This window comes from Rhinatrema bivittatum, chromosome 1, assembly GCF_901001135.1.
Source record: "Rhinatrema bivittatum chromosome 1, aRhiBiv1.1, whole genome shotgun sequence".
NCBI classification, from domain to species: domain Eukaryota; kingdom Metazoa; phylum Chordata; class Amphibia; order Gymnophiona; family Rhinatrematidae; genus Rhinatrema; species Rhinatrema bivittatum.
In genome coordinates, this window is record NC_042615.1 from 718,913,700 (window position 1) to 718,932,192 (window position 18,493).

Consider the following 18,493-nt stretch of genomic DNA (forward strand, 5'->3'; position numbering starts at 1 on the left):
GAAAGAGTATTTTCAATGACAGGGAACATAGTGAGTCCACACCGTGCACGTTTGTCTCCAGACTTAGTCGAGCAATTGGTTTTTATCAAAACGAACTTTCCACAGCTTGGGTATCCGAACTTTCCCTGTGACTGGGAGGAGTGAGCCTCTTGTCGAGGGCCGAGATCCAAGGTCAAGGGGTGGAAGAGAGGCTTGGCTCTATGCAGCTGTGCTCCCCGCATCGCTTGCTGGGGCGCCCGGCCACAAGAGGCAGCAGCGGCCACAACATTGCCGCTGCTGCCTCTTGTGGCCCACAGGAGAAGCCAGTCTGGGAGTCACAAGACATAAACACTCTGTCCTGCTGCGTCTCCAACACAGGCTTCTCACTCCCAGGCTCCTTTCCCCCAGTGTCCACCTCTGAGGCAGGCAAGTCCTCGCTGGGTTCTTCTGCCTCAGCGTCCATCTCCGACAGCATGATTGTGTGAATGAAGTATGAAAGAATTTCAGGCCAATACAATATTAAATTGCACTTACAGTGCACAGAGAGGTTGATACTCTAACTAAGTAGCTAGTGGCTGTACTAGTAGTAGCTAGCTACTAGCTAGCTACTAGCTAGCTACTACTAGCTACTGGATATCCAAGTACTAGCTACTACTTGGATATCCAGTTTATATCCAACTAGTAGCTAGCTATAGCTACTAGTTGGATATAAACTGTTACTGTTATATCCACCCTACTGTAACAATATATTGATTAACCAAATATATACAGACACCCTTGAGTGTAATAAAAAGAGAAAACTGAGCACCCAGAAGTTGTACATTTCTGAAGGATTTTTTGTTCATGAGTCTGCTTTCTCCTAGTCCTTCTCCTTACTCCTACTTTAGTATCACAAGCATTACATTTTTTGCTTCAAATGGCTGTCTTGGTCATGGAGCAATTTTTGGCATTGACGTGTGAGTCATTGCAGTAGCTTGAGTGCTGCACACAGTGCACAATATTGTATTGGCCAGGTTGAAAGATGTGTGAATGGTCAGTAGCCACGGTTGAAGCCTTGACGTTGGCGCTACTGCTCACAAGTATACAACTTGTGCTAATTCAGCCAGACTGAATGTTGTATGGAAGTGTATGACTAACTTAGTTACTATTACTAAAACAATGAAATGTGTTGGATTAATAGACATACATCCGTACATGTCTGCTCTTTGTAATTTAGTAGTACCATACTATATTATTTTGGAATAATTATTATTAGTTAAATGACTAATAAATTAATATATAAAAAAGAACAAGCAAACGTTTAAAATGTGTCAACAAATTTATTTTAACATATAAATTTTATATTTCACACACCACCAGAGAGTAAACACATTAAAACAAAAACAAAAAAAAAAAAAAAACCAGGCCAGCAGCCCAGGTCAAGGCGAAATATGATGCCTTGACTTCATGATGTTGCAGCAGGGTCAGGCTCATGTGGAGAGGAGGGTGCCGCCACTGGAGAAACCTGCTCTGAAGCAGAGGGAACTGGCACCTCCTCCTCATGAGGCATCTCATGAGGAGGAGAAGCCATTTCCCTCTGCTCCTGAGGGGCCTCCTCCAGGGCTAACAACCTCCTCTCCACATTGCACACACTGGCCTGTACCTCTCCGACCCTCTGCTGCAACATCATGTAGTCGGCATCATATTTCGCCTTGAACTGCCGTACTTCCTGCAGGATCTCCTCCAACTTTGAATATTGTGCACAGCAGCACTTACAGGTTGGAGGAGATCCTGGAGGAAGTACGGCAGTGCTGGTGCTGGTGCTGGCACTGGCGCTGGCGCTTGTGGTGGTGCTGGCACTGGCACTGGCACTGGCGCTGGTGCTGGTGCTGGTGGCAGTGGTGGGCCGCTGTCTATTCGCAGGCTTTTCTTGGCCTGTAAAGAAATTAAAAAAAAATAATAATTCAACATGAGACACAGAACTATACATTATACATACATTACATAGTCAGATATGACAAATAAAAAAGCAAATACTACTGGATGCGTGTGAGCAAGTTTATAAAATAATCTACCCCTTATTTAGTTTATTGACCTTGAGGATTATAGAAAAATGAGGAGTCCATTGCAGGGGAGAAGGAGTGAGGGGAGAGTGGAGGGATATCAAATCTATCAACATAGATTAGAGAGAATACATAATTTGAAGGATTGGAAGGAGAAATAATAGTCAATCTCAGGTTACACAGAATATGATGGTAGGAGATACACTACAAACCTCTTCTTTTTTTTCACCTTCAATTCTTTAGTTTACTATCATAGCCACTCAGTGACATTTAATATATACAAATAAATAAATACACACATCCCCCCATTCCCAATCCCCAGCCACTATAACTGACTGATATAAAAAAAAAAAGATTTTGTTTTTCAGCCTCAGATAATATATAGTACTACTGTACTGGCCGTGCCAAGATATATTATTTCCTACCTAGCCCACTACTTGTCGACGTTGCTGACTCCGTCCTCCTCTGGTGACTAGGCCCAGGAAGCCCCGCCTCGTCCCTGCCTGGGTGTGGTTCTGTACAAGACAAATCAAAATTCAGAGAACAACAGTTAGAATTTTAAAAACAAGAATGAGATCAGACACAATGATTCATTCACTGTTATATTAAAGAAACATTTTTAAACACAAATTCCATTACAATTAATTGAATAGTTGTGTAATGTGTGTTGTTCTTGTGTAGTATTCTGAAAACAACTTACCAGGCACGGAACGGGGCAAGGTTCAGCGGACCTCCTCGAGCCACCTACCCTCGTGCAATCGCAGATGGCGACCTGAAAATTAGAGGAATATACAGGAAAAAGAATAACATTGATTAATTTTTACAACATGCCCATGTTTTGCCTTGACCTACTAGATTATTTTTTATGCAACATACAAAAGTTAGTTATACATAAATACTATTTTATTTATATTTCAATGTGGCTTTCAAAAAAATCCCAAATACCACCATTTCAAAAAGATAAATATAAATATCAATAATATACCACAGATAATTGTATTTCCTTTGTAGTCTAGTTATTAAGTATTAATACTAGTATAGTATAGGGTAAGGGTGGTACACTAGTAGCTAGCTAGCTAGTAGCTAGCTACTAGTATTTCTGTTTTTTTAAAATATATTTACTTAACATTATAACTTTTATTACTTATAGTAGTTAATTATTACATTATAATTATATAACTCACTGTATGCTACTAGTAGCTACTGTAGCTAGTATTACTATCATACTCTATTTAATTTTCAATGACAAAATAATATACATAATTTATAATTGAATAATATGATCAACATTATTATTTCTCACCTTTCTTTTTGAGGTCTTCCACCTCACGAGGGTAGGAGGCCCGCTGGCAAAACTCCTCCTGGAGAGAGGCCCAGGCAGCAGTCTCCCTTTGCAGGTTAGGCCTGCTGCCTGGGGGGGTGTATAGGTTCCTCTCATCCAGGAGCATGAGCCGGGCCAGGAGGTCCACGTCGGCCTGGGTAAAGCGGGGCTTCCTGGACCTTGCTGCCACCTTGGAGGAGGACGGTAGGGAGGAGTCAGACTCCCTCCCCCTGTCACCACCAGACTCCCTTTCACGTTCCATCCTACCATGAGAAAATAAAAAAGGAGATGAAAAAAAGTATGTGCTATAGGACAGCTGTTTGTTCAGAAGCTCACACACTAATGCAGGGAGGGGCTAGGCAGCTCCCCCCTGTCTGTGAAACCAGCCCTCAGCCCTCACCCTCACAGTGACAGTACACTATTCAGTTCAGTGGCTGGGACATGGGGGGAGGGGAGGAGTGAGGGTCAGGCAGCTGAGCTCCCCCCCCCTGTCTGTGAAGCGAGCCAGCCTCTCACTACGTAATGCAGGCAGGGAGGGAGCTGTCTCAGCCCTCACCCTCACAGTGACAGTACACTATTCAGTTCAGTGGCTGGGACATGGGGGGAGGGGAGGAGTGAGGGTCAGGCAGCTGAGCTCCCCCCCCCCCCCTGTCTGTGAAGCCAGCCAGCCTCTCACTACGTAATGCAGGCAGGGAGGGAGCTGTCTCAGCCCTCACCCTCACAGTGACAGTACACTATTCAGTTCAGTGGCTGGGACATGGGGGGAGGGGAGGAGTGAGGGTCAGGCAGCTGAGCTCCCCCCCCCCTGTCTGTGAAGCCAGCCAGCCTCTCACTACGTAATGCAGGCAGGGAGGGAGCTGTCTCAGCCCTCACCCTCACAGTGACAGTACACTATTCAGTTCAGTGGCTGGGACATGGGGGGAGGGGAGGAGTGAGGGTCAGGCAGCTGAGCTCCCCCCCCCCCCCCCTGTCTGTGAAGCCAGCCAGCCTCTCACTACGTAATGCAGGCAGGGAGGGAGCTGTCTCAGCCCTCACCCTCACAGTGACAGTACACTATTCAGTTCAGTGGCTGGGACATGGGGGGAGGGGAGGAGTGAGGGTCAGGCAGCTGAGCTCCCCCCCCCCCCCCCCTGTCTGTGAAGCCAGCCAGCCTCTCATGCAGGGAGGGAGCTGTCTGACACTGACAATCTCTGTTAAACTTTTTTTTCACTAAATTAGCATAAAATTAAATGAAGTACTTTTGTGTGTTAAACTTTTAATTTCCCCTAATGTAAGTAACTTCATTTAATATTATTTTTATATTATTTTATGCTACTTCAACGAAAAAAAAGTGCATTAACTATTTAACTTAACCAACTAACTAATAGTAAAGTAATACTGTATAAAAACTAAAACAAAATCTTATATATTTATTATATTATACACTTACAGTGGTAAAGTTGAAGTTGATGATGTGTTCTCTTACTGTGCACACTGCTCAGCTCACGTCACTAGTCCTCACAGTCACTACTGCTGCTGCTTGTGTCTCAGTCAGACAGCACGTACTAAGAAAATAATTATTAGTGCGTGTATTTTAAGCAAAATGGCCTCTGGGGACCTCACAGAGCATGCTCAAGGTAGCACGCACTAATCCGCGTTTGTGCGCACTACCCAGCGGTAGTGCGCACTACCCAGCGGTAGTGCGCACAAACTACGGATGAGTTAAAATACTGATTCTACATTCCCATTGGCTGTTTTCCAGGTGGTGCGAACCAGTGGGAGCCCAGAACCGTACATTTAGCTAACGAACTCCTTAAAAATTGATACGTTTTACTTAAAAGTTGCAATTTTTGGTAGTGCGCACTAGCATTAGGTAGTGCGCACTAACCGGAACCTTGGGCGCACTAACCTCGTTAGTGCGCACTAACTCCATTCGTTAAAAAAAAAAAACCACACGCGAAAAACTAAACTTTTAAACGAATCGGTCGACCGAAGCCCGACCCGATTCCTAAACACGAAGCACATCTCTATCATAAACTCTGCACGCACTTAGTTCACTCTGTGCGGTCCGGAACCCCTGCTGAACGACCTCCTGCAGTCGATCTCCTGCCGGCGCCATTTTCCGTACAAAAACGATTCGCGGCAAGAAATCGCTCCCGGAACCCCGCTGGACTCCCAGGAAACTTTTGGCCAGCTTGGGGGGGCCTCCTGACCCCCACAAGACTTGCCAAAAGTCCAGCGGGGGTCCGGAACGACCTCCTCCGTCGAATCATTTTTGTCTATGGCCGCCGCCATTTTGCGGCGGCCATTTTGAAAAATGGCGCCGGCTGAAGACAACACGATTCTATTGAGGGGGCCGTTCCGGACCGCCGCCGTTCTGGACCACCGCCGGATCCCCAGGTAATTTAAAGCATTGGGGGGGGGGGTTCGGGAGGGTGAGGGATTTAATTTAAAGGGTCGGGGGTGGGTTTTAGGGGGTTTTAGTGTGCCGGTTTTCCTGCCCTCCCCCTTGGTATTGTATCGTGGCCCTAATGATTTTTTGACGATTTAAAATATATCGGACGATATTTTAAATCATCAAAAAACGATTCACATCCCTACTTAATATAGAATATGAATTACACGAGGGAACTACATGTAAGATAAAACTCTATCACATGTAGTAAACAGGACAAGTCAACAAACTCATCATATAATTATATATTTGAATACACTTTGTTACCGAACAATTTTGGCACTTTTATAACATTTTACCTGGTTTAAATATTTAGTTTTATTATATGTGCCTTCCTATAAACCGTTGTGATGGTAAATAACTTAACGACGGTATATAAAAGATTTAAAACAAATAAATAAATAAATTAGCTGGGGGGAGGGGGGTCAGGGGTTATTTCTTAAAATGGCTAAGACTAAAATTTTATGAGTTGGGTAAAAAGCCCCCACCATTGAATTTGCAAATTAGTTATGAGGGAAATGATTTACTGATTTTATTCGAAACTAGAAGCTTAGGGGTTTTATTAGATTCCAGCTTAACCCTTTCCTCTCACATTAAACAGGTGATGAAAGCTGCATTTTTAAAATTAAAGCTAATAAAACCTTTGAAATCTTTGTTACTGGAGCAACTATTTCGGTCGGTGGTCCAAGCCATAGTAATTGGCAAACTTGACTACTGTAATTGCCTCTGGGGTGGTTTGCCAGACAAATTGTTATGACCATTATACTGGTCATGAATCTATGTGCATTACCTCTGTTGCTCAAAATAGCTAAACTGTGAGAGGACTCGGCAAATTATAATGCCAATCAGTAAGTGTATATTCAATTTTATTTAAACATAAGTCTCGTATATCAGTATTAAGGACCACTATGTGCTGTGAACATTACAAATTAAAACCAACAACGACGCATCACTCCCATTATAACAATCATACCATTCATACCATACATCCCAACTTACCCCTAAAAATCAGTATACTAACAATTCTTATACCATAACCAACCAATGTTGACATGCCCAACATATAGCGTACAATAAATCTCTACAATGTATTATATCTGGTAAATACCTATGATGGTTTAACCATTAACAATCTTGTAATAACAAATTGCCAATATAATGTTTGTACTACTGGTGCAGCATGATGCTGCTAGAGTTATAAGCGGTAAGGGGTGTTGGGATTATATAACCCCAGTGTTACGGGATTTATATTGGCTCCCCATAAGAGGTCATTCATATTTTAAATGATTGGTTTTAATTCATGAACTAATGTATTCCTCAAGGTCATCCCTTATGAGGGATAGATTTAAGTGGTATGAGCTTGGATTGTTATTGTGTTCTGAGGGGCCTGGACAATTGATGGTCCCTCCTTTATCAGAGTATAAAACTAATTTTATATCAAAACGGGCTGTTACTTATGTGGCACCAATATTATGGAACATACTCCCTGTTGCGTTTGGCCAGTCATGGGTCCGTCACGTGCCTGGCCACTCTTACCTCCAGCCCTGGGTTGCAGGGGGCCCACCAATGCCATGGCTAGGCCCCGGTCAAAGACGCGGTTGGCCACCATGCAGGCTCAATGCACCACACTAGGAACGCCGCTCAGCTGAGCGGGGTATCCCTAGGCACATGCCTGCATGACTCGGGCACTTTTAAAGGGCCTGGGACAGGAAATCATCCACAGTGCCCCTGGATGACATCACAGTCCTCTTCCTATTAGGGATGTGAATCGTTTTTTGACGATTTAAAATATCGTCCGATATATTTTAAATCGTCAAAAATCGTTAGAGCCGCGATACAATAACAATTCCCCCGATTTATCGTCAAAAAATTGTAAATCGGGGGAAGGGGGAGGGGAAAGGGGAGGGCGGGAAAACCGGAATACTAAAAAAACCCTAAAACCCACCCCGACCCTTTAAAATAAATCCCCCACCCTCCCGAACCCCCCCAAAATGCCTTAAATTACCTGGGGTCCAGAAGAAGGGTCCCGCTGTGATCTTCCACTCTCGGACCTCCGGTGCTTGTAGAAATGGCGCCGGCGCTACCTTTGGTTTTTCCGTACGGAAAAACGATTCGCGGCAGGAGATCGCTCCCGGACCCCCGCTGGACCCCCAGGGACTTTTGGCCAGCTTGGGGGGGCCTCCTGACCCCCACAAGACTTGCCAAAAGTCCAGCGGGGGTCCGGAACGACCTCCTGCAGTCGAATCATGTTGTCTATGGCCAGTGCCATTTTGCGCCGCCATTTTGCGCAAAATGGCGCCGTCCGTAGACAACACGATTCGACTGCAGGAGGTCGTTCTGGACCCCCGCTGGACTTTTGGCTAGTCTTGTGGGGGTCAGGAGGCCCCCCCCAAGCTGGCCAAAAGTCCCTGGGGGTCCAGCGGGGGTCCGGGAGCGATCTCCTGCCGCGAATCGGTTTTCCGTACGGAAAAACCAAAGGTAGCGCCGGCGCCATTTCTACAAGCACCAGAGGTCCGAGAGTGGAAGATCACAGCGGGACCCTTCCTCTGGACCCCAGGTAATTTAAGGCAGTTTGGGGGGGTTCGGGAGGGTGGGGGATTTATTTTAAAGGGTCGGGGTGGGTTTTAGGGATGTTTTAGTGTGCCGGTTTTCGATTTTCACGATTTTCAGGATTTTCACGATATTTTAAAAACCCAAACGGCGACGATCCGATTCCCTCCCCCTCCCAGCCGAAATCGATCGTTAAGACGATCGATCACCCGATTCACATCTCTACTTCCTATGTAAGGCCTGCTCTGCCCTGCTTCAGACACCTCGGCAATAGGTCGAACTCCTCGGAGTAACTGTTTGCCATGTCGTTCCTGGTTCCTGCTTTTAAGTGCCTTGTTTTCATGTTTATGGTTCCTTCCTGCTTCTTCTGAGTTCCAGTGTTCTCGTCTTGTGGACCCTCATCTGTCGTTGGTGTTTTCCTGCTGTTCTACCTTGCCTTCTTCCCTCCAGATTTACTCCATAGTATGACCTTGGCTTCGTCTTCATTTGGATTCCTGGCTTGACTTTGGACCTCTTCTTAAGAACATGCCATACTGGGTCAGACCAAGGGTCCATCAAGCCCAGTATCCTGTTTCCAACAGTGGCCAATCCAAGTCACAAGTACTTAGCAAGTACCCAAGCACAGTCAACATGGATTTACCCAAGGCAAGTCTTGCCTCACAAATCTGCTTCATTTTTTTTTTTATGGGGTTAATAAACATGTGGATAAAGGTGAACTGGTAGATGTAGTGTATTTAGATTTCAGAAGGCATTTGAGAAAGTCCTCATGAGTGTTGCGTCCGGTCTCAGACGGCTTCGACATCTATGCCTCACCTTTCTTCCTTCTCTCTTCTCAAGCCTTGGGAAGCTGGTTGCCACCACGTCCTCATGCCGCTCTCTCCGGCGTCCCCGGATCGGCAACGGCGTTTGCCATATTTCTCCTAAGGGCCTCCTAGGGTGCGCGTGCGCACGCCACCCACGTCTTTATCCACGTCATGGCAGGAACCTCGGGGGCATCCCCTCTGAGTGACATTAGCACATCCTGGTACTTAGCCTGCCCTTCGTTTGCTAACAAACCGAGTTAGCAAGGATTGCATTCGCTCCGGTCTAAGCTGCTCTGCCACTTCCCAGCAGCTGCTGGAAGCTCTCTCTCTGCTCTTCAGAGTAATTCATCACTAACTTGGGAACCCGCTCCTCGAGGGCCTGCATTCCCTAACCTGGTGCCTGTATCCTATTTGCTAGGAGTTACTACCCAGGAAAAAGATCTAGGCATCATAGTGAATAATACATTGAAATAGTCAGCTCAGTGTGCTGTGGCAGTCCAAAAAGCAAACCAAATGTTAGGAATTATTAGGAAATGAATAGTGTATCGCACCATTGAGTACTGTGTACAATTCTTGTCACTGCATCTCAAAAAATATATACTTGCCCTGGAGAAGGTATAGAGAAAGGCAACCAAAATGGTAAAGGGCATGGAACGGCAATCTTATGAGGAAAGACTAAAGAGGTTAGGGCTGTCCAGCTTGGAGAAGAGATGGCTGGGGGGGGGGGGGGGGGGGGCAGAGAATATGTTAAAGTTTGCAAAATATTGGAAGGACTTGAATGGGTAAATGTGAAACAGTTATTTACTCTTTCAGATAATACAAGGACTAGGGGGCACTCCATGAAGCTAGCAAGCAGCACATTTAAAACAAATTAGAGAAAATTATTTTTCACTCAATGCACAATTAAGCTTTAGAATTCATTGACAGAGGATGTGGTTAGGGCAGCTGGTATAGCTGGGTTTAAAAAAAGGTTTGGATAACTTCCTTGAGGAAAAGTCCTTAAATGTCTATTAATCAGGGAATACCCACTGTTTGTTGCTGACATTAGTAACATGGGATCTTTTAATGTTTGGGTATTTGCCAGGTACTTGAGACTTGGACTGGCCACTGTTGAAGTTAGGATACTGGGCTTGATGGACCCTTGGTCTGACCCAGTATGGCATATCTTATGTTCTTATGTGTGTTTGAAGGTAGTTAAAAATATACATGTAAGTTTATCTGTTTATCTTTGTATCTTTTTAAGTAAGCTATGTGCTATATTATTTCAAATATTATTTTTTGATTGTTGTCTATATTGGGGTTTTATTTTATCTTGCTTTTTATTTTAGAGACGATATGGAAGAGGCCTGCAAGGATGATGTTTCAACTGATTTAAGGTACAAGTGGGTTGTTGCAGCATTTGAGCAAACTAATGTCTGCAGCGGTGAAGTTCCTATGAGGAAGCTTGATGTAAAACATGTGATGAGATATTCACTGTAAACATTAGGATAAGATGCTCACTGCATAAAATGACTTATCTATTCCCTTGTTTGAAGTCCTCCACCGTGTTTATTGCTACATTATGGGGCGGATTTTCAAAGGGTTTCGCACGTACATTATGCGCATAACCCCGAGAATCCGCTCCTGTGCGCGCCGAGCCTATTTTGCATAGGTCCGGTGACGCATGTATGTCCTGGGGCTTGAAAAAGGGGGTGGGGCGGGGCTGGAGCCTCCAGGCACAGCAGCCATTTGCCGTTGTGCCCGGGATCACGGGCCGGCCATTGGCTGGCACAACCTATGCCTGCCTGGAGGCAGGCGCAACTTCTAAATTAAAGGTAAGGGGAGGGGGGGGGTTAGGAAGGGCTGGGGGGGCGGAAGAAAAGTTCCCTCTGAGGCCGCTCCGATTTCGCGGTCTTGGAGGGAATGGAGGAAGGCTGTGCGGCTCGGCACATGCAAGTTACACAATTGTGCACCCCCTTGCGTGTGCCGACACTGGATTTTATATCATGCGCGCAGGTGCGCGTACATGTTATAAAATAGAGCGTATATTTGTGCGTGCTGGGTTGCGTGCACAAATCTACGCCCGCGCGTAACTCTTAAACTAATCACCCATAGGGCTGAATATTATGGACATGTGTGAATTTTTAACAAGTTGTAAGGCCCTCATGAAGCACTGAGGTCTGCAGTTTGAGACAGTTTACATACATATGTTTTTTATTTTGAGGGGTTTTGCAATGAATTTTGAAGTGATATATTCTGTGGTGGACTATTTTATTATTTTGTTGTTTTGTTTTTTAAAGTAGGGGTGGCTTTGTGTTTTGTTTCTTTGTACAATTGTATGTTTACTTTTATATTTTTCCTTGCTGTCTGTGGGCATTTTAATATGTTATGTATTATTAAAGTTTGAAAATTATGTTTGAATTGTTTGTTAAAGAGTTTTTGTTTGTTAAAGAGTTTTTGAAACATTTTGGGGCAAATGTTCAAAGAAATCCAGTTATCTAAGATATCCAGATATAATTTATCAAGCTAACTTAGAAGGGATATTCAGTGGCATGACTAGGCTGCTGAATATAACTAGTTCAGTTCTAGTTATCCAAATAAGTTATATCTGGATAACGTTAGATCTGCTATTGAACAGGTCCGACTTATTTGGTTAACTTCACTAGATAAGGTCTAACTTATTCAGATAAGGCTGAATGCGTAAAGCCCCGGGACGCGCGCAAGTCCCGGGGCTGTGCCAAGGATTGCACGCTGGCAGTTGGCCGGCAGGTGCAAAAGGTAAGATAATTTTGAGGGGGCTTAGAGTAGGGCTGGGGGGGGGGGGGCGGAAGGTTAGGGGAGAGGGAACGGAGGAAAGCAACGCGGCTCGGCATGCACAAGGTGCACAATTGTGCACCCCCTTGAGAGGGCCAATCCCGGATTTTATAACTTGCACATGAAAGTTATAAAGTTGGGTGTACACCACATAGCATTCATAGTCTATTCAAAATATGAAACATTCAGTTGTTAACTTTTCATTGACACAGTTTTCCTGTTTTGTTTTGTGTTTTTTTGACAGACTTCCTTTGCAGAAAATGGGCGAGTTTGGATGGTTTCCCAGCCTCTGTTTTCTGGAGGAAATGTTGGTTTTTCCATCAATCAACATCGCTGCAGGTCAGCAGTGACTGTGTGAACCAGGGACACCTGCAGCACAAGTTCTTTTATCTAAGATTTGCAGCTAAAACAAAAATAGCTATACAAACGTAATACCCGGTAAATAATTCAACTTATTTAGGTTGTATTCTTCTGAAACCTTAACCTGTAGTAATCTCTTACAAGCTGCTGAAATCGGAGCTGATTTTTCTGCATGGATTTTTTTGGTGCTCATGACAAAAACAGCGGGAGTGCGGGACGTAATAAAGACTGCATATGCTAATTAGATAAGTGCATACAATTTGAACCCACTAAACACGCCATAATGTATGCAGAAATGCGCACTCGTGGCCCTATGTAGTGAATCGTGCAGACATCCACACAGACAACTGCATAGACACGTATCAGCATGTGAACCCTCGCAATTGATTTTCAGGGCAAAACCCTTTCTTGTTTGAAAAAATGAATAAATTAGTGGTCCATAAGTTGATGTGAAGGTGGGTAGAGCAATATCTAACTCCTTTATGATCTGACTCCGACCACTGGTGAGCGTGTGAAATGCAGACTGGTGTTTCTGCCTCATCGAGAAGGTCTCTTCTCTCTACCAGTTCTGTCCACCGCTTGACTGACCCACAAAAGAAAGTCTCCACACCAGCACTTTCACTTAACTCCTGCCCTGACTCAGGCGCTAAATACCCACATTAAAAAAAAACTCGCACTAAACCACTCTCCCTACTAGCACGACTCCATGTGTTGCCCGTGAATGCATAATCACCTCTTTTGCATGCTATTAGCATGCACTCGCGCAGGAAAAACTGCGGGTCTGTAAGCGCATTTGTACGCACTTTGTTCCCACGCACAAAACCCTTATTATATACCAGTATAGATCTTTGGGCCCAAAACACGCATATAGGCATGCACAAACCCACAGCAGCTTCAGTGTACTTTATTATATTGTCCCCTTAATATGTTTATAATGTGTATTTAACTAGATATTAAAATTTAATAGGCTCTGTTACAGTTCATATAAAACATACATAATAAAATAGATAATGTCAATATTAAACAAAAGTATTCTGGAACTGAGTAACTAACCTTTCATTAAATATTTTGTGAATTATTTTTGTTTTTATAAAAATATGTGAAACTTTTAATACATAACTGCCCGAGTATAAAGCATTGTAAATACCACTAGGCCTGGCAGAAGTGCTGGTTCAGCGTTCCTTCTTGCCAATGAGGATTGGTGGGCCAACAAATGATAAAGGGGGATGTTGGGATACAGGGGGCTTGCTCGGATGTAATTGTTTGGGGTGGGGGGAACACAGTGTCAAAGTCAGTGTTACAGGTCAGCACGTGGGAGGGAGGTGGTACTCCCCAGGGATTCCTGTATCTTTGATTTAGGGGCTGGAAATAGAGAATGGGGCTTGAGAGGGATGCAAAATTTACTCTGGTGGGAGGGAGAGGGAACCAGGGCCCGGGAGAGAGACTCTTTTTGCTCCTGGAGCTGGGGATGGGATGAATCCCCCATGCTAACTGTCCCTTGTGCTTTTGGCTGGTTAGTTCAGGGGAATTTGATATGCACAAACGGGCGGATTTTAAATGCCCTGCTCGCGTAAATCCTCCCGGATTTACGCGAGCAGGGCCCTCGTGCGCCGGCGCGCCTATTTTGCATAGGCTGCTGGCGCGCGCAGAGCCCCGGAATGTGCGTAAGTCCCGGGGTTTTTTAAAGGGGGCGTGTCGGGGGCGGGGCCGAATGACGCGGCGTTTCGGGGGCGGGGTGCGGAATTTCGGGGGCGTGGCGCTGGCCCGGGAGAATGGTCGAGGCCTCCGGACAAGCCCCCGGGTCGGATGACGGCGCACCAGCAGTCCGCTGGCACGCATAGATTTACGTCTGCTTCTAGCAGGCGTAAATCGAGGGACAAAGGTAAGGGGGGGGGTTTAGATAGGGCCGGGGGGGGGGTGGGTTAGGTAGGGGAAGGGAGGGGAAGGTGAGGGGAGAGCGAAAGAAAGTTCCCTCCGAGGCCGCTCCGATTTTGGAGCGGCCTCGGAGGGAACGGAGGCAGGCTTGCGCGCGCTGATCCAGGATTTTATAAGATACACGCGGCTAGGCGCGTATCTTATAAAATCCAGCGTACTTTTGTTTGCGCCTGCTGCGCGAACAAAAGTATGCGATCGCGCTCTTTTTTAAAATCTACCCCAAAATGTACAGTGAAAAACCCTGGCACTGGGACCCAGCCTCCATACTGGGTAATGGCATTGGGCCTGTGTCCAATCTGCAGCCTAGGCTGAGGCCTAGGCATTGGGAACCAGCCTGGCCACTTCTGTGGAAAACCGTTGGTTCAAATAAATTTATTCGGCAGAGGTGGTGGTGGGCTCATTCAGGGTAGCATTCTCTGAAATGCCGCCTGTTCCAAGTGCAGGTCCACAGAGGCAGGCAGAGCTCAAGAGTCTCAATGCGTGGATTAGACAATGCTGCAAGGAAGAGGGATTCAGTTGAGCGCTTTTGTTCGGCTATCCCGAGCCGAAGAAAAAGAAAACCCACCCGACCCTTTAAATTTAATTATTTAGAATCCCCCACCCTCCTGACCACCCCCCCAAACTTTTATAAAGTACCTGCTGGTCCAGTGGGGGTCCCGGGAGTGATCTCACGCTCTCAGGCCGTCCGCTGCCACTAATCAAAATGGCGCCAATGGCCCTTACCATGTGACAGGGGCTATCGGTGCCATTGGCTGGCCCCTGTCACACGGTAGGAGCAATGGACGGCCAGCGCCATCTTAAAAAAAGGTACAGGCCATCCATTGCTCCTACCGTGTGACAGGGGCCAGCCAATGGCACCGATAGCCCCTGTCACATGGTAAGGGCAAAGGACCATTAGCGCCATTTGATTAGTACAATAATAAATACTTATTTCTCATTTATATACTGGACTCATAAGGCAGATTCACTGTGTAAATCCTGCAACCATCATACAGCACACCGGTTCCCGTGTATGTATCGGGAGACCTACAGGAGCTTGTAATCACTTCACCGTGCTAGCGGTTTAATCATCGGTTGCTTTAGGATTTAGTGTCTCTTATGCAGTTGAGGGTAGATTTTAAAAAATTGAGCGATCGCGTACTTTTGTTCGCGCACCAGGCGCAAACAAAAGTACGCTGGATTTTATAAGATACGTGCGTAGCCGCGCGTATCTTATAAAATCCAGGGTCGGCTCGCGCAAGGGGGTGCACATTTGTGCATCCTGCGCGCGCCGAGCCCAGCACCCGCTGCCTGTTCCCTCTGAGGCCACTCCGATTTCGGAGCGGCCTCGGAGGGTACTTTCCTTCGCCCTCCCCCCACCTTCCCCTCCCTTCCCCTACCTAACCCACCCCCCCGGCCCTATCTAACCCCCCCCTTACCTTTATTCCACGATTTACGCCTGCGAAAAGCAGATGTAAATCTGCGCGCGCTGGCCGGCTGCCCCGCTCCGTGTTCCGGTCCCGGGGGCTGGTCCGGAGGCCGCGGCCACGCCCCGGAACACCCCCAGGCCAAAACCCGGCCAAAACCCACGTCGCCGCCCCCAAAACGCCATGTCACGCCCCCGAAACGCCGCGCCATTCTGCCACGCCCCCCAAACACGCCCCCTCCCACCCCTTTTAAAAAACCCGGGACTTACGCGCGTCCCGGAGCTCTGCGCGTGCCGGCGGCCTATGTAAAATAGGTGCGCCGGCGCGCAGGGCATTTAAAATCCGCCCCTTGGTGTATAAACTCAGCTATATACAAGTTAGTAATATACTTAACTTGTGTATGATGGAGGGACCTCTTCTCCTGAACACCATTCAATGCGGAATTCGATAATACATTAATACAGAGGACATTTCTCTATCATCATACACAAGTTAAGTATATTACTAACTTGTATATAGCTGAGTTTATACATCAGCTGCATAAGAGACATTAAATCCTAAAGCAACCGATGATTAAACTGCTAGCACAGTGAAGCTATTACAAGCTCCTGTAGGTCTCCCGATACATACACGGGAACCAGCGTGCAGTATGATGGTTGCAGGATTTACACAGTGAATCTGTCTTATGAGTCCAGTATATAAGTGAGAAATAAGTATTTATTATTGTATACATTGTTTTTCTCACATAAGAGGTTTTTTCTAGTCTAGTATTGCCATTTGATTAGTGGCAGCCGACGACCTGAGAGCGTGAGATCACTTCCAGGACCCCCACTGGACCACCAGGTACTTTAGAAAAGTTTTTTTTTTGGGGGGGGGGAATTCTAAATAATTCGATTTAAAGGGTCAGGGTAGGTTTAGGGGTTGTTTCTGTGTGCCCTTTCTTCCCATCCCCTCCAAAACGATAAGAACCTCACAAAAATTTTGTGGGGTTTTCCTTTTCCTATAGCTTTCGGGGACCCCCAATACCTGACGGATGAGAAAATATCGTACGATATTTTCATCCGTCAGAAAAACGATTCACATCCCTAGGTTACAAGTAGATGACAGGATTCCTAGAGGTAGATAGATTCCAAGCTGCTTATCTCAAGAATAAGCAGTGGATTTCTGCAACTCTCCCTTAATAATGGTTAATGGACTTTTCCTCCAGGAACTTGTCCAAACCTTTTAGCTTTAATTATTTCAGTAAGTACAAAATAAAATCCATACAGATTGACAACTAAGAAGAAAAACCCAACACATCTGTTCCTCTAAAATCCTCAAAATCATTTTCACATGCATAGGTCTTCTGCAAAGTAAGTATTTTCAATCTCCTGGAATTCTTCTCCTCCTTCCACTGGCATTCTGTTGTTCATCCGAGAAGGGAACAGATAAGAAGATAATCTGTCTTGAAATTTCTCCAGGTAGTCACACTTCAGTGAGCTGCCCATGACCATCTCCCCACTCCTTTTTGGGGGATGGAAGTTCAAGGTTCACGCCTGTCTTCCTGCAGATGGATCCTTATCCTGCACAGAAACATTCTTGGCTGCCCAGATTAAGACAAACAGATCCTCACTGCCCCTTTTTCTCCCACTTCTGCAACACAACATTCTGCCCCCAATTCCAACTCTCTCGAACTCCAGACTAGAGACTCCTCCCAAGTACCTCAAGAAAGCACCTTTTCTATCTCCTCTTCTCCCATCCCCTTGAGGAGAAGAACCATCCTGTCCATCACTAAATCACATACCCCCCCTGAACTCCTGAACCCTCCATAGCTGGAAAATTCCCTTGGTTAAAGAATAGAATACAATAATATCTCCATACAGTGAAGGATAGTAATTGTCAGACTTCTGTTTACCCTGAAGTCATTAGTGATACTAGAGAAAGAGCCTTTTCTATTTTATGGAACTTATTTCCAGTAAATTTATTTATTTTGGAATGTCCAAAAATGTTTTAAAGCCAGCTTGAAGCAGGCCTATTGTTGAACTTTGTAAAGTGATTTGTTCCCTGTAATTCTTTATAGTATCAGGATGATAGCAGATTTATGGGCAATTTTGTGTCTGTTTATTTTATGTCTGGAATTGGATTATTTTAAATTAAGGATGTTATACTATACTGGGCTATGGCATAAGCAAGCAACAAATATTAATAAAGATAAAGGTCTCTTTTTGTGTTTGCAGACAGACTGCTAGTGCTTCCTCATCAAAGTAGTATATTATCTCTTGAATTTCTATTTCCCAAATGCATAATTCTGCATTTTATTAGATTAAATTACTTAGTAACATAGTAATGAAGGTAGAAAAAAGACCAAAATGGTCCATCTAGTCTGCCCAGCAAACTTCCCAAGGTAGTAACTGCTGCTCCGTGCAGGTAATCCCCATGTTTCTCTTAAGGGTAGTAACTGCCACTTCATGCAGGTTAAGCTTTATTTATTCCCATTCTCTAGCCTTTTAGGGATCCACAGTGTTTATCCCATGCCCCTTTGAAATACTTCACAGTTTTAGTCTTCACCACTTCCTTCGGAAGGGCATTCCAGGCATCCACTAGGGATGTGCAGAAGGCAAAATTTTGTTTCAATTCGGTTTTCGTTTCGCTGGGACCCAAATTCATTGCATTCATTTCATAGGGGGAAAACCAATTTGTTGATTAGTTTTATTCGTTTTCCCAATTTCCCATTAAAGTCAATGGGGGAAGTATTTGCAGCCTATTTTTGGCTGCAGAATTGGAGTTTTCTTATCAATTCTGATGAAACTTCTGAGGAGCAATCATCAGAACAACAAAAGAGCTCCAAGGTACTTAGACTGTGGCAAAGTGGCACCAAAGTGGCATGAATA